The 12854-nt window shown below is 40.0% G+C and overlaps 1 protein-coding gene across 4 annotated transcripts in view; it reads right to left on the bottom strand.

The window, feature by feature from the left end:
- Positions 1–12854, bottom strand: part of TENM4 (teneurin transmembrane protein 4) — a 2707421-nt gene that overhangs the window by 2390427 nt on the left and 304140 nt on the right. The window contains exon 2 of one of the 4 annotated variants that reach the window (XM_070274306.1): positions 11280–11372. The exons of the other annotated variants lie outside the window; for them this stretch is intronic. The gene's annotated coding sequence lies outside the window, so the exon portion shown is untranslated. The remainder of the gene's footprint in view (positions 1–11279; positions 11373–12854) is intronic. 4 annotated transcript variants of the gene reach the window in all.

Raw genomic sequence — 12854 nt, 5'->3', positions numbered from 1 at the left:
TGTGAATGTTCACCAAAGAGCAGCCCTGAGAAAGGAGGATCTTAATAATCAGATGTATAGTAGATTTGTAACCATTAGTCGTCCTTTTTACCCAACTACTCCAGTATTTTTTCGCATTAGGCTCATGACAAAAAAGTAGTCATGGCAGCAAGATTATGGTTATGCATGATCTTAGCAAGGAGGACTTCCACTCACCAATTCTGACCTGGTTACAGCTACTTCTGATTGCCCAACCAGCCAACAGCAGAGACTGACACTGAGAATCCCCTCCGCTGTATGCCATTATTCTCTGCTGGGATCACCCACTTAGTAGCAGTTTGATTAGGTAAGATCACTTCCATCAAGGAAGAGGAAGCATTTTATTTTCACTGGAAGATGCTTATGCTGGATACAGATCTACCTTCCCCGCCCACTGTATTTGTTAACATTATCATCAATTGACTTACAAAACACTTTACCCACTTCCATGATATTCCATACAGTATTGCTCTTGACCATGGAACTCATTTTACAGTGAACAAAGTGTGGCAGTAGGCTAATTCTTATTGGATTCACTTGTCTTACCATGTTCACCATCATCTTGAACTAGCTGGTCTGATAGAGTGGTAAAATGGCCTTTTGAAGACTCAGTCACAGACCTGGGTGGCAACGCCATATAAGCCTGGGGTAATGTAGTATATGTTCTATATCAGTGACCAAGAATTCCTTACCTCTGGGGAAATTTAGTGGAAAGGCAATTAGAGTTTATGATCCTAGATGCCCTAAGAATATATACACTAGCTCATGTTTCCAAGGGACCTGTGAAATACATTCTGAGTTTCAAACTACCAGGTCAGAGATGAGATTGCCTTAAATTGGAGAGTCTGGATTGTCATGTCTATAGAGTGATTGTCCTGTATTCCAAAATATATAACACAAATAAGTAAATATTTCTACATTGAATAATTTTCTTATTCAATCATATTTGAGGAAAGGAATTCTCCTTGAAAGAAAATGGCTCCAACATATAATTTTAAAGGAAAAACTTGGAATGGTAACATTTACTTTGATGAATATTCAAGCATTTAAAACTCTCAAATGTGTCACGTGAAGAAAAATTCACCAATTCCCAATGTCATCCAAAGTAATTACAAACATAACTGGGATGAAAATTTATCAGTGTCAATTACCGTTATGTTGCATAATCCAAATGCTTCATTGGATCTTGAAAAGTTAAATAGCCACATGGGCCATGAGATTGTTCATCAGTCCACAAAAAAAAAGAAAAAGGAAAGAGACTATATATGGCATCAGCACTTTGTGCCATCTGCTGTGTGTGTCTTATATTCATGACTGATGAGCAAACTCCCGGGAATACCCTAACTCTCTTTTTGAGTCAAGAATCCTGAGACTTAGTGTTGGTTGGCAAGTGGAGGGGTAGAAGACATTGGTCATGGCAGTATGACAGCAGGGATTCCAACTCCGACTCCAAGCTCAGATTTTTCCCCTCCTTCCAAACTGTCCTGGTTTGTGAGAGGCCCATTCCATGGGGGAAACTGGTTTGCACAGATATTACAGTACATTAAAACTCTTGAAACTTTGTTGCACTCGCTCAGCCACTTAATTGTAACACTGTTAAATGTGACATACTTGCCAAATAACTCTTGTCAGTGCCTATCACAAACTCTCATAGGAAAGTACTAATTAAAGTGAGAAATTTAAAGGATGAATTACCTGTGAATGGTAGAGGTGCCCATAGGCCAAATACCTGCAATTTGCTCCCTCTTGACTTCACTGAAGTTCTGAGTAACCAAAACACACAAGACCTGGGCTTAATCCTGAGTCTGCCACATGTTAGCTGGGTGACTTTGGGGAAGACACCCAACCGCTCTAAGTCTTAGTTTTCTCTTCTGTATAACGGCATAATAATATTGATGCCTTGCAGTGTATCTGGGCACTGCCTATGAAAACACTGTAAAATCCCAGCTGTAAAAATACTGCTTGATTCATACGAAGCACTCAATAAATGGTAGCAGTAATTATTTTATGACATCCAAATTTACAAATTAAAAGTGGTCATGAGTTGTTACCTTTTGAACAAGAAAAAATACTAATTATATACCAACATTTTTTACCTGTAAACAAAAATAGATTGTGACAAGTAGCTGCTGGAAACTGTGCAGATAAGGTTCACAAATTCTTCAGCATGATTGTTTGCCTTTTTCTTTCTAACTTGAAAACAAAGGTAATCTGTTTTCTGAGCGTTCTGCCACTTCACCCCCCATCTTTAACAGGTCCTTATTTACTTGTTTCTAATGACTTCCTGCTGCTTTTTTCATCAGGCTGTCTCATGTGGAACAAAACATATGTACTGCAGGCCCCAATTAAGGCTAACTAAAGCACCCCTTGCTTTGGGTTTAATCCAATCTGCCAGCGATCAAGAGAGATGACCCCTCAATGGACACTCTGCCACAGCTCAGCTGCCTTGCTGAAATGGGGCACTGTGCCCACATCATGTGTCAGCCCAAAATGATACCAGGTGAGAATGAAAAATGACAGAATCTCTGACATGACAAATTATGCCTCAGACCAGCAAAGGGACAGTGAGAAGGCATTTAGGAAAACCACAGAAAAAGTATTCGGTAGGAATTGCGAAAAGAAAGTCCTTAGAAAGTAAGAAAACACACCATTTCCAGTATATAGTTTTCCAGACCCTCTGTACAGCTCTGAAATCAAATCAAATTGGGAGGGAGATTATTTAAGTTTGATATATTTATGTCCTGTTTTACCAAGAAATGAGTTAACACGTCAGTGGTTACTATGTCTTTTTGGACTCTTACTTAAGCTCTAAGAAATTTTATTTTGAGTCATTGCTTGGATACACTGGAGCATTGTCTTTGATTAATAAGAACTGTTATTCAATTGTGTGCCCCTGAGAAGCAACACTGAGACTCACTGAGATGTAGCAAGTTACCTGGCCTGCACTGCTGGGCTCCCCTCAAAAGCAACCATCTCATGCTTATCTCTCCTCGGTAAGTCCGTGCAATGGCACCTGCCAGGCAGCCTCTGCAGCAGTGCTGCCTGAAGAGGGACTGCGGGGACAGTTTCTACCTCTCCAGGGCCATGTGTCCTCACCCTGACCTCGCTGCCACACTATTTTATTCTTCTTTAGTCTTTTTCAACCCTCCTCCAGAAAATCAGAGGAATTCCCCGTGGCAGGATAAGAAGACATTTCCCTGGCTGGTTCATGCCCTGTGTCACTGAGTGATGGAGGGAAAGCAGATGGGTGTTGGATCCAGACAGGCCTGGATTCACCTCTGGCTTCCCTTATTCCTGTCCATGTGATCCTAGCCAAGTTCTGATTTTTCAGTCTCAATGCTATCATCTGGGCTTTTGCTTTAAGCCAACATTATACAACACACTAAATAGTTGCGGATTAAGTGATCAAATAAGTATAAAGTACCTGTAATGCCTGATAAAGACACATAACACATAATTTCCTTCATTTGTTTCAAATTATATTTATTTATGTGATATGGAAATCATATTCAGTTATCTTCCAACTTTACAACGAATCACAACCTCCTGAAGGGCCCGGACCAAATTCCTCATTTCCGTTCAACTACCCACGACACTTGGCTCCAACAGAGTCCGTGCCTACAGCTCTATTAAAGCCTGCGCACCTACTGTCATGGTCATCTCTTTTCATGTGAAAGAAAAAGGCAGGGTTGTTGGCCCTCAGAACAACGTCAGAGCACATTTCTTTGAAATCAGACAAATTCCTAAGTCGTTGTGCACCTTTGAGGAGCTCCACTTTTTGCTTAGAATAAAGCTCTTCTTCCCTGGCATCTTATAAAAGCCTCTGAATTATCTGGGTCCTGCTCATCTTCAGCCAGTCCACACTACCCTGAGCCACTCCTATCCACCACAGTCTTTCAGTCTGCACCTGGACTTCTTTCTCACTGCGTCTAGAACATGCTTCCCACCTTCTTCACAGCCTACTCATTTCTCAAGACTCAGACCAAAGATTCCCACCCCTGGGAAGATTTTCCTTATTGTTTCAGGCCGGGAGGACTTTCTGGCTCTGCAGTCTCAAAGTCAGGCTGCGTGTCAGCCTACAACCATACCTGCCAGAGAGTTAACACTCAATACACAGTTCTTAAATTACTTAATGAATAATATTTGTCTCAATGTATTGTCATGACTCGACTGTTTCTTTTTATCCATTAGAAACCCCTTAAGAACAGAAAATGGTGTTCTAGCCTAGCACCAAACTTGTCATACAGAGGGCAGTCAGTACCTGTGTACTGAGCAAACCAGGTAGCTAGCTACACAGATATTTAAATTTCTCTTATATACAGTTGTACTGCTATATAGATGAAAAGGACAAGGCTACATAGGGTGATGTACACATGAACTGGCTTATCTTTATAGGAAAGGCAACAACTTGTAAGTTTATTAATAATAATGACAAATAGAAATGGCAAGCAATAGGATATATTGGAGTATATAAGGAAGCCATTTGGTGTAAACCTAATTCAGCCTGACTTTGTTTTTCCAAAAGGGCCTGACATGGCCATAGAGGATGCATTGTATATCTGCTTTAAACATTTACTATGGCAAGAACAAATGGCCTTAAGATAAAGGTGCAACTTCCCCTGATATTGGCATTTCCTTAAGCATAAGCATCTTTCCTTAGGCTTGGGACTGATTGCTGTGCTCACCTTTGACCATCCAGCTCAGCTGTGACCACTCAGTTGAGACAACAGACCTGCCACCCTGCTGTGTTCACCAAGACAGAAGATCTAGCTGCTGTGTCCATCAATCACTGTGCCAACAGAGCAGTCTTGCCACTATTGTAAAAGGGACATTTCAATCATATGTGAAACATCCTTTCTGGGGGTATATAACCACTTTGTACACCCTACTTCTTTGGTGCCCTTTCTTCCTTCGGGAAGAAATGCCCTGGGCCATGGTCCTCACATTTCAGCTCAGAATAAACTCTCTCAAATTTTCATTTATAGATTGGTTATGGATTATTTTCATTCACAATAATAACTAATATTTATTATTTGCAAGCCACTGTGCTAAGAGCTACATAAGCATTATCTTATGTAATCACTATTACAACGCTATGAGGTAGGTACTGTTGTTACTCTCAACTGAAAGATAAGAAACTGAATGTTACAAAACTGGTGAGTTATCAATGTTGCAGCTCTAGAGGGTAATGAACTTGGGATGAGAATTAAGTCTGTATGAAGACACAGCTCAAGCTGTCAAGGATCTGCTATGCTGTCCACCACTGCTTCTGTGGATGACGACCTTCCAGATTGGCACTAATAAAGTAACAATATTAATGCTTTCAAAAAGATACCCTAGCAGCTTAGAGAAATGCAGGTAGAAAATGATTGAAACATTCCCGGGGAGAACTTTAAGTTTCAGGGGACTTGAGGTCATTAATTGGAGTCTGATGAACATGCCCAACATTTGGTGCAATGCACACACCATGGGGTTAGTGTTGCAGCGTGGTCAAACACAGATTGTGCACAATCAGATGCTGCACACTGTGACACTTTGAAAAGGTGAGAACAGAGGATGACTATGTTATTCAATCATCACGATAACTTTATGATGTAGGGCATTCAATTTCATTGATTAACAAATTAGTTCATTCAGCTGCAGTAAGATGATTTTTTGAAATTTAATTTCTGTCTTGTTCTAGTTACTGTAGGAATAAGAAAGATAAAGTTTTCCCTCATTTCCCCCTCTCACTCTGATGACTCTCTGGGTTCTTTTGTCAGGGTGGGGGTGGAATAGAGATTAATATCTTGTATTTCATAGAGGACTGTAAAGGCTATTATCCCTGTGCCCCATGTGGCCCAGATCTTTGTTTAGCTAGATATGGTGGCTGGCAATTTGAGAAGGACAGGGTTGTCATCCAAGCAGTGGGTAGAGGGTTGGCTTGCCATAACCTGGGAAGACTGAGTGTTATGGGTTTCTAGTGGTGTTCTTTGGGCATCATCGGTATACAGCCCCCCAGGGCAGGTAGAAATTTCAGCCAAGTCTACTCCATGGGTGTTTTTGGAGAGTGGAACTCAGCAGATATCCCTATGTCCAACACAGCCAGAGTGCAAGAGCACATCTTTCAATGGCCCCTGTGAGTCAGCCAGCCCAAATGGTGGCATCTGTGATAAATTTAAAACCAATGGGCACTCCTTTAGTTTTTCTGAACTGTGAGAGCATAGTTTTTTATATGATCCTAGGGAACAATTTCTCGATCCTTCCCTTATCCTTGAAGAACTGAAGTTAGATTTCCAGGCAACCCTAGAATGTGGGAATGCCTCCTTGTATAATTGGACATAGGAGAAAAATAAATTAGTCGTTTCCTGCAACTGAGTGTCTTGGTATAAATTTATGTTGATTACACACTTATTTAACAAACAAACATTAATCACCAAAATGTTTTAGGCATTCTGCAACAAACAAGGGTAAGATAATGGTCAACACATAGCTCCTGATTCTAAAGGGCCCAGGGTACTGGCGAGACAAAGATAATTGACAAAGACAACAAAGTATAGAATTCTCAAGACTACAGTAAGCATATGCAATCAATTTAAAAGGATCATAAAAGAGAAACTGCTGATTTGATCTTTCAGGATCAGGGAAGTCTTCCTGGAAAATAGAGAACAGCTAAGCAGAGATGTAAAAGGCAATGGAAAGTTGGGCAGGGCAACAAAGTTTGAAGAGCATGGGCTCAGAATGATTAAGCAACTTGCACATCTAGAAAATGGCAGAGCTGCCATCCAAACTCTACACTATTTCTACTAATGCACACTATTAGGAGAAGGACTGTCTAATGAAAATAGGAATGAATCAACCAAAGAAAATTAAAAGAAAAGCAGATCTCAGCTACTGAGGCCAGCATAGAACTCCATGCTGAGGCCCCATCCAAGGCCCAATCTCCAGAAACAGATGAGCAGGCCAGATGTACACAGTGAGTCTACTCTTTTACTGGTTCAGTAATTCTCATTACAGTGATTGCAATCAAATGTTGGTAAGATCTGAGGCTCGGAGTCTCTCTTCCCCCCTATAATTCCATGACATGAAACAGAGCTGCCATGGAATCTCCAGACTAGAAAGGAAACACTCCTTCCTCTCTGGATGGACCCCTGTAAATACCATTGGCCAGAAGATGCTAAAATGAGAAAGGCAGTGTTAGAAAGCCCCTAGGCTTACCATACGTATTATACCAAGCACACAGGAATTGCATCCATGAGAGGATAATGCATGCTGTGCAGCAGCAGCCGCAGCAAGAACGGCAGCCATACACAGCTGTGCTACAGCCACCATGAATTTGCATGAGGCGTAATTTTATTAGATAGATGGCCCATTTGATTAATCATAGCAACTGGTGAGAAGAAATATTTGCATAGAGCATATCTTTTCTGTGCTAGCATCCATTGATATGTGAGACACATTCAACCAAATGCGGTTAGGAAATGGGCAGCAGGCGCATAAAAGGTTTATGTTGTTTTTACGAACAAAATTGCTGTTTACAAATATCGCACAGCAGGTTCTCTGTTTTATAGATAGAAATAATTCACTCCAAAGCTATAAAGGTCCCAGAGAAATGGGTTTGCTTATATTCATCCCATTTTAAATTATGAGAAACCCATGCCACTATCCCAGAAACTTGCCCCTTCTTGTCCGGGCCTTGAATATTCACACACACTAGCCAAATGATGAATCCCAGCTGGGAAGGCATGTGGCCACAGTCCATTTACAGCACGTTAGCTAAATATTATTATTCTTTGCAAAGTGCAGGCAAACACAGGAGTTTCTATAGCAAGAAAAGCCTTATTCTGTGATTTTCCAAAGGGGTATGTTTCAGGCCATTTCAAGGGAACAGGAGGGCAAAGATTGCAAGTGAATGAAAAGTTATTCCCATTGTATAGCAGCTTTGAAACAATCTTCCCAGACATAGTTTATAACTTTTTTCAAAAGGAATGTAAAGCATAAACTTTCTTTTATCTGCCTTCTTTAAGCGTTCCTTATTCTATTTTACTTGGAACAAACAACGCTTCATTTGGAAAGTGGGATTGGCTTTCAAACTTATTGTTGATATCATTAAAATTAATGGAGAGTGGGCCTGGTCCCGTGGCAGAGTGGTTAAAGTTCCGTGTGCTCTGCTTCTGCAGCCCGAGTTTATGGGTTCGGATCCTTGGTGTGGACATACTCCATTCATCAGCCATGTTGTGGCAGTGTCCCACATACAAAAAAATAGAGGACAATTGGCACAGATGTTAGCTCAGGGCCAATCTCAGGGCCCCAAGCAAAAAGAAAAAGGATGATTGGCAATGGATGCTAACTCAAGGCAAATCCTCCTCAGCAAAAAAAAAATAATGGAGAGGAAGGCTCTCCCACCTCTGTCCAATTGTTAAAGATATTTACAGGACTTCTGGGTTGAAAGGACAACTAAGCACATACTTTGGCCTTCTATCTATAATAGCACCTTACTGACCACCAGAAAATATTGTTACAACAACCACAAAAAGAATAAAATCTTAACAGGGCTGAAAAAGAAAACACAAACATTTATTTATTTTAAAATTTTAGAATTAATGGGTAGCTATGCAAATAAAACCTAGTAACAATTATAGAATGGAATATAAGCATCATATCACTATAAACTTTTAAGAATGAGCTGGAAGAAAAGAGAAAGGATAGAAAAGAGAATAAACATTAACTTTTTAAAATTAAGCCATCAAAGACAAGACTATGTTATTTTAAGTTATAATGTTGATCATTAAAAATCTAATAGAGGGAAGAGTTTGTTTTTCACATTATATCCATTTGCATTGTTTTAAAGGTTTTGTTCCATATGTATTTATTTCCTCTATAAATTAAAACATGAGCCAGTTAGATAACCTTTGGTAATTACATAAAATTGCATACTGTGTTATAGCTTAAAAAATGATAATCACCTATCTATAGGAAGATGTCCACAGCATATTACTAAATTTAGAAGCAAATCACTAAGTAGTATATATACTCTGATTCCAACTGTGTTAAAAAAGAAAATATCATTTAATATTCATAAAATACATTTGAACTAAGGGCAATAGCTATAATGGGAAGAGCAACTGATGGGACCAGGAGAGAAGCAAAGGGAAGGTAGGAGCACCCTTATGCCGTTTATTGTCTCTGCTTCTGTGACAACACTGAGGAAGACTTTTACCCTCCATGGTAAGTGAACAGATTTGGCTCTCCTGAGGAATGCATGTGTCAGATTTTTGAAAGAGCCCACGGGGCCTACACAGGGCACAGTCACATGGCATGTGGGATCCACCTCTCACATCCTGGTGCCCCCATCAGCAGTCCACCCTGCGGCCCCTTGCTTCTGGGTTGCCTCAGCCTGGAGACCACAACTTTGCTCAGGGTCTGCTAGAACCTAGAGAAACTCACCTACCCTTTGTGGTTATCAGATCAGATCAGATGGTAGGAGTTCAGCATGCTCAACTGATGCTTTCTCTCTTTGCTCTGCCACATTGTTCCAGTTTCCTGTGCCCATTTTCCACCCCTTCTGCACACATACCCATCTCAGATGAGCAAACCCTCAGACCAAGCAAGGACCCATCCTGGAATTGTGGTATCAGCATGCTGCTTGTGGACATCCTCAACCTCATGGTTGATTCTCTTGGAGGCCAGTTCACTTGGATTTAGGGAACGGAAAGCCTCTCCAGAGGAACACTGCATCTTATACAAGATCAACACTCCCTCCCCTATAGTCTTTCCCTTCAAAGTCCTTTTCTTATACAATAACCCCCACTTATCTACAGGGGATACGTTCTAAGACCACAGATGGATGCCTGAAACCACAGATAGTACCTACCTCTATATATACACTGTTTTTTCCTATACATACATACCTTTGTCATAGGTTTAATTTATAAATTAGGCACAGTAAGCGATTAACAATAACTAAAATAGAACAATTTCAAAAATACACTGTAATTAAAGTTACCATAGAGCTTAGCAACTTCACCATATGGCTTTTTTCTTTCCTTATTAAGTCCAGAACTTTTACCTTTTCACTTACAGGAAGCATTTTATAGTTTCTCTTTGGCATATCTGAATTGCCAGCATCCCTACTTCTGCACTTGGGGCCAACAGGAAGCATTTTATAGTTTCTCTTTGGCATATCTGAATTGCCAGCATCCCTACTTCTGCACTTGGGGCCAATAGTAAGTAAAATAAGTGTTACCTGAATACAAGCACTGTGATAATGCAATAGCGGGTCTGATAACCGAGCCAGCTACTAAGTGACTAACAGGCAAGTAGTATATACAGCATGGATACACCGGACAAAGGGATGATTCACATCCCATCCTGCGAGATTTCATCGCACTACTCAGAACTGCACACAATTTAAAACTTATGAATTGTTCGTATCTGGAATTTTCCATTTAATATTTTCAGACCACGGTTGACCATAGATAACTAAAGCTGCAGAACGTGAAACCACAAATAAGGGAGGACTACTGTAATTGAGGAAAGGAAATGGCAACATTTTGCAATAAAACTAGTTCTGTCCGTGAATCTTTCAAAAAGCCGAGATTGGTGGGTGGCCTGAACTATAGATGACTCCTTGACTTTGGAATATGGAATGCCTTTTGACCTCAGCTCAGGCCTGAGAGAACAAGAAAAATCTGTCTATATATTTCTGGTTACAATGAGCGATCACTTCAGCAGCTATTACAGTATTCTAACTAAGAGACGATAAGACTGATGTATGGCAATGTATATTAGCACGGAGGTTATAGAGGAAATGTAAGTGATATTTATGAGCTAAAGTAAGCAGGACCAGGTGGAGTAATTCAAGTGCAGGAGAGACAGAATGAATGAGAAAGAGAAGGAATCAAGATGGTCTCCAAGGTTTTTGACTTGAGTAGTTCCATGGATTACCAGCTGAGAGGGCAAATACAGGAGGACAGGTTTAGAGGAGCAAAGATTATGACCGGACTTTGAGGGAAATTTCAGTTTGACATATCCGCAGCACCCACTGAAGAAAATGCTCAAAAATAGTTGGTCTGAAACTCAAGGTGAACAATCAGAGCTAGAGTCCTATTTGGGAAGTCCTATATATATCTTTGGTGGATAGGATCAGAAGGAAAGAAAAGGAACATTTGTTCTCAGTGAAAGAAAAAAGTCTCAATTATTTGATGACAGAAAACTTTCTTTTTAAGTAAAACAGTAAATAAAGGATGGGATGTTTCCCTGAAGATTTACCTCAAACTCACCTGGTCAGTTATTGGAGGATCCGGTACTTCTAGCAGAAGTAGTGACTTAGCTAGCAGCTGCAGTGTTGCCAGACACTCTTCTTTGGCATCTTACTAGAGCAGCAAAAGAAGGTAGGGGTTTTATTCACTCCCACAAGTTCCTACCATATTTACCCTTATTATACCCACGTTCATACCACAAGGATAGACCTTTTGTGATGTTCTCCATATTTGTGATAAACCCCTATTTCCAACTTCCTATCACTCCACTCTGCATCTTAGTCAATGGTACGAAATTTAACTCATTATCTTCTCCCCCTACCATCTTGTTCCCCACAAGATTATAAATCATGCACCCAAACACCTAAGCCAATAACCTGAAAGGGGTTCTTGACAACTTCTGCTTTTTCATACTCCACATCCAATGAATTTCCATGTCCTAATAATTATATCTCATAATTAGCTCAAACTTATTACTTTCTCTCTAGTCCCACAGATAATAACCTGTTGTGTTTACAATTTACTGGGAATCTATAGCTATAAAATTTTATATCTCACATAAAAGAAAAATGTTTTTTCATAGGATTAAGCATATAGACAAGACAGTTGTTTGTCCTTATTTTTGACCATGGGATTAGTATGCAAATGAGGATGATAATTATCATTAATATTAAAACGATAACTATCATTATAATGAGCATTACAATTTATTCAGTGGTAAGCACTGTATTCAGTTCCGAATATATCATGCATGAGTTTGCTAAGCAACAAGTAGCAGTGGGTATATATTGGGAGGAATTAATTCAGCGAACACTTAACGGAAAACTTTCAAGCCTTGATTAACAACCAGAAGAGAAAATAATTTAGATTAATATTTGAGGGAGTCAGTCCATGCTATAAGAAAAGGAGGTGGCGGAACTATAGCCTGCTAAATAGGATTAGTTCTTGTATCTCTGAAATGGTATCACAAAATAATGGAATGATTCTAAGATCAACAGAGACAAATTTAAGTTCACTGTAAGGAAAAGCTTTTAATAGTCAAAGCAGTCTGAAAAAAGGCACAGCTGTCATAGGTCGCAGTTTTCTAGCACTGGAAGAAATGGTCCGGAAGTTGGGCAATCACAAAGCAAGAGGGCACTCAGGGGATTCAAATATGGATGGGTAAACCTTGAAGATCCTCCTGTCCAACTCCCCTATGTGTGGCAAAACTGCCCAAAAGATTCTCACTTTCCTCCTTTATGAGGCTTTTAAGAACTTTGAACCCTGTGTGAATTAGTACTCTGGGGCTTGCCGAATCACATGGAAGCTGCACTCAAGTACAAATCTATATCCTGCTGAGATGCAAGGAGAAACAGTCCCAACGGAAAACTTCAAGGATAGACACCTTTGTGGCTAATTGGTCACCTGTTGATATCTCTTCCCCGAATGCGATTTAATATCTCTTCAACTCACTATTCTTACTATTGAAAAGGATTTTTTTGTGTGATTGCAGGAGAACACACAGCTGTAAGAACCAGGAGTCTTTATTTCAGTAGAATGAACCAGCAAACAGCTGAACTGGATTATGACTCACTTGACAGCATCCATCTGAAAAGA

The sequence above is a fragment of the Equus caballus genome, chromosome 7 (assembly GCF_041296265.1).
Source record: "Equus caballus isolate H_3958 breed thoroughbred chromosome 7, TB-T2T, whole genome shotgun sequence".
Taxonomy (NCBI): domain Eukaryota; kingdom Metazoa; phylum Chordata; class Mammalia; order Perissodactyla; family Equidae; genus Equus; species Equus caballus.
This window is presented reverse-complemented; position numbering and strand designations above follow the sequence as displayed.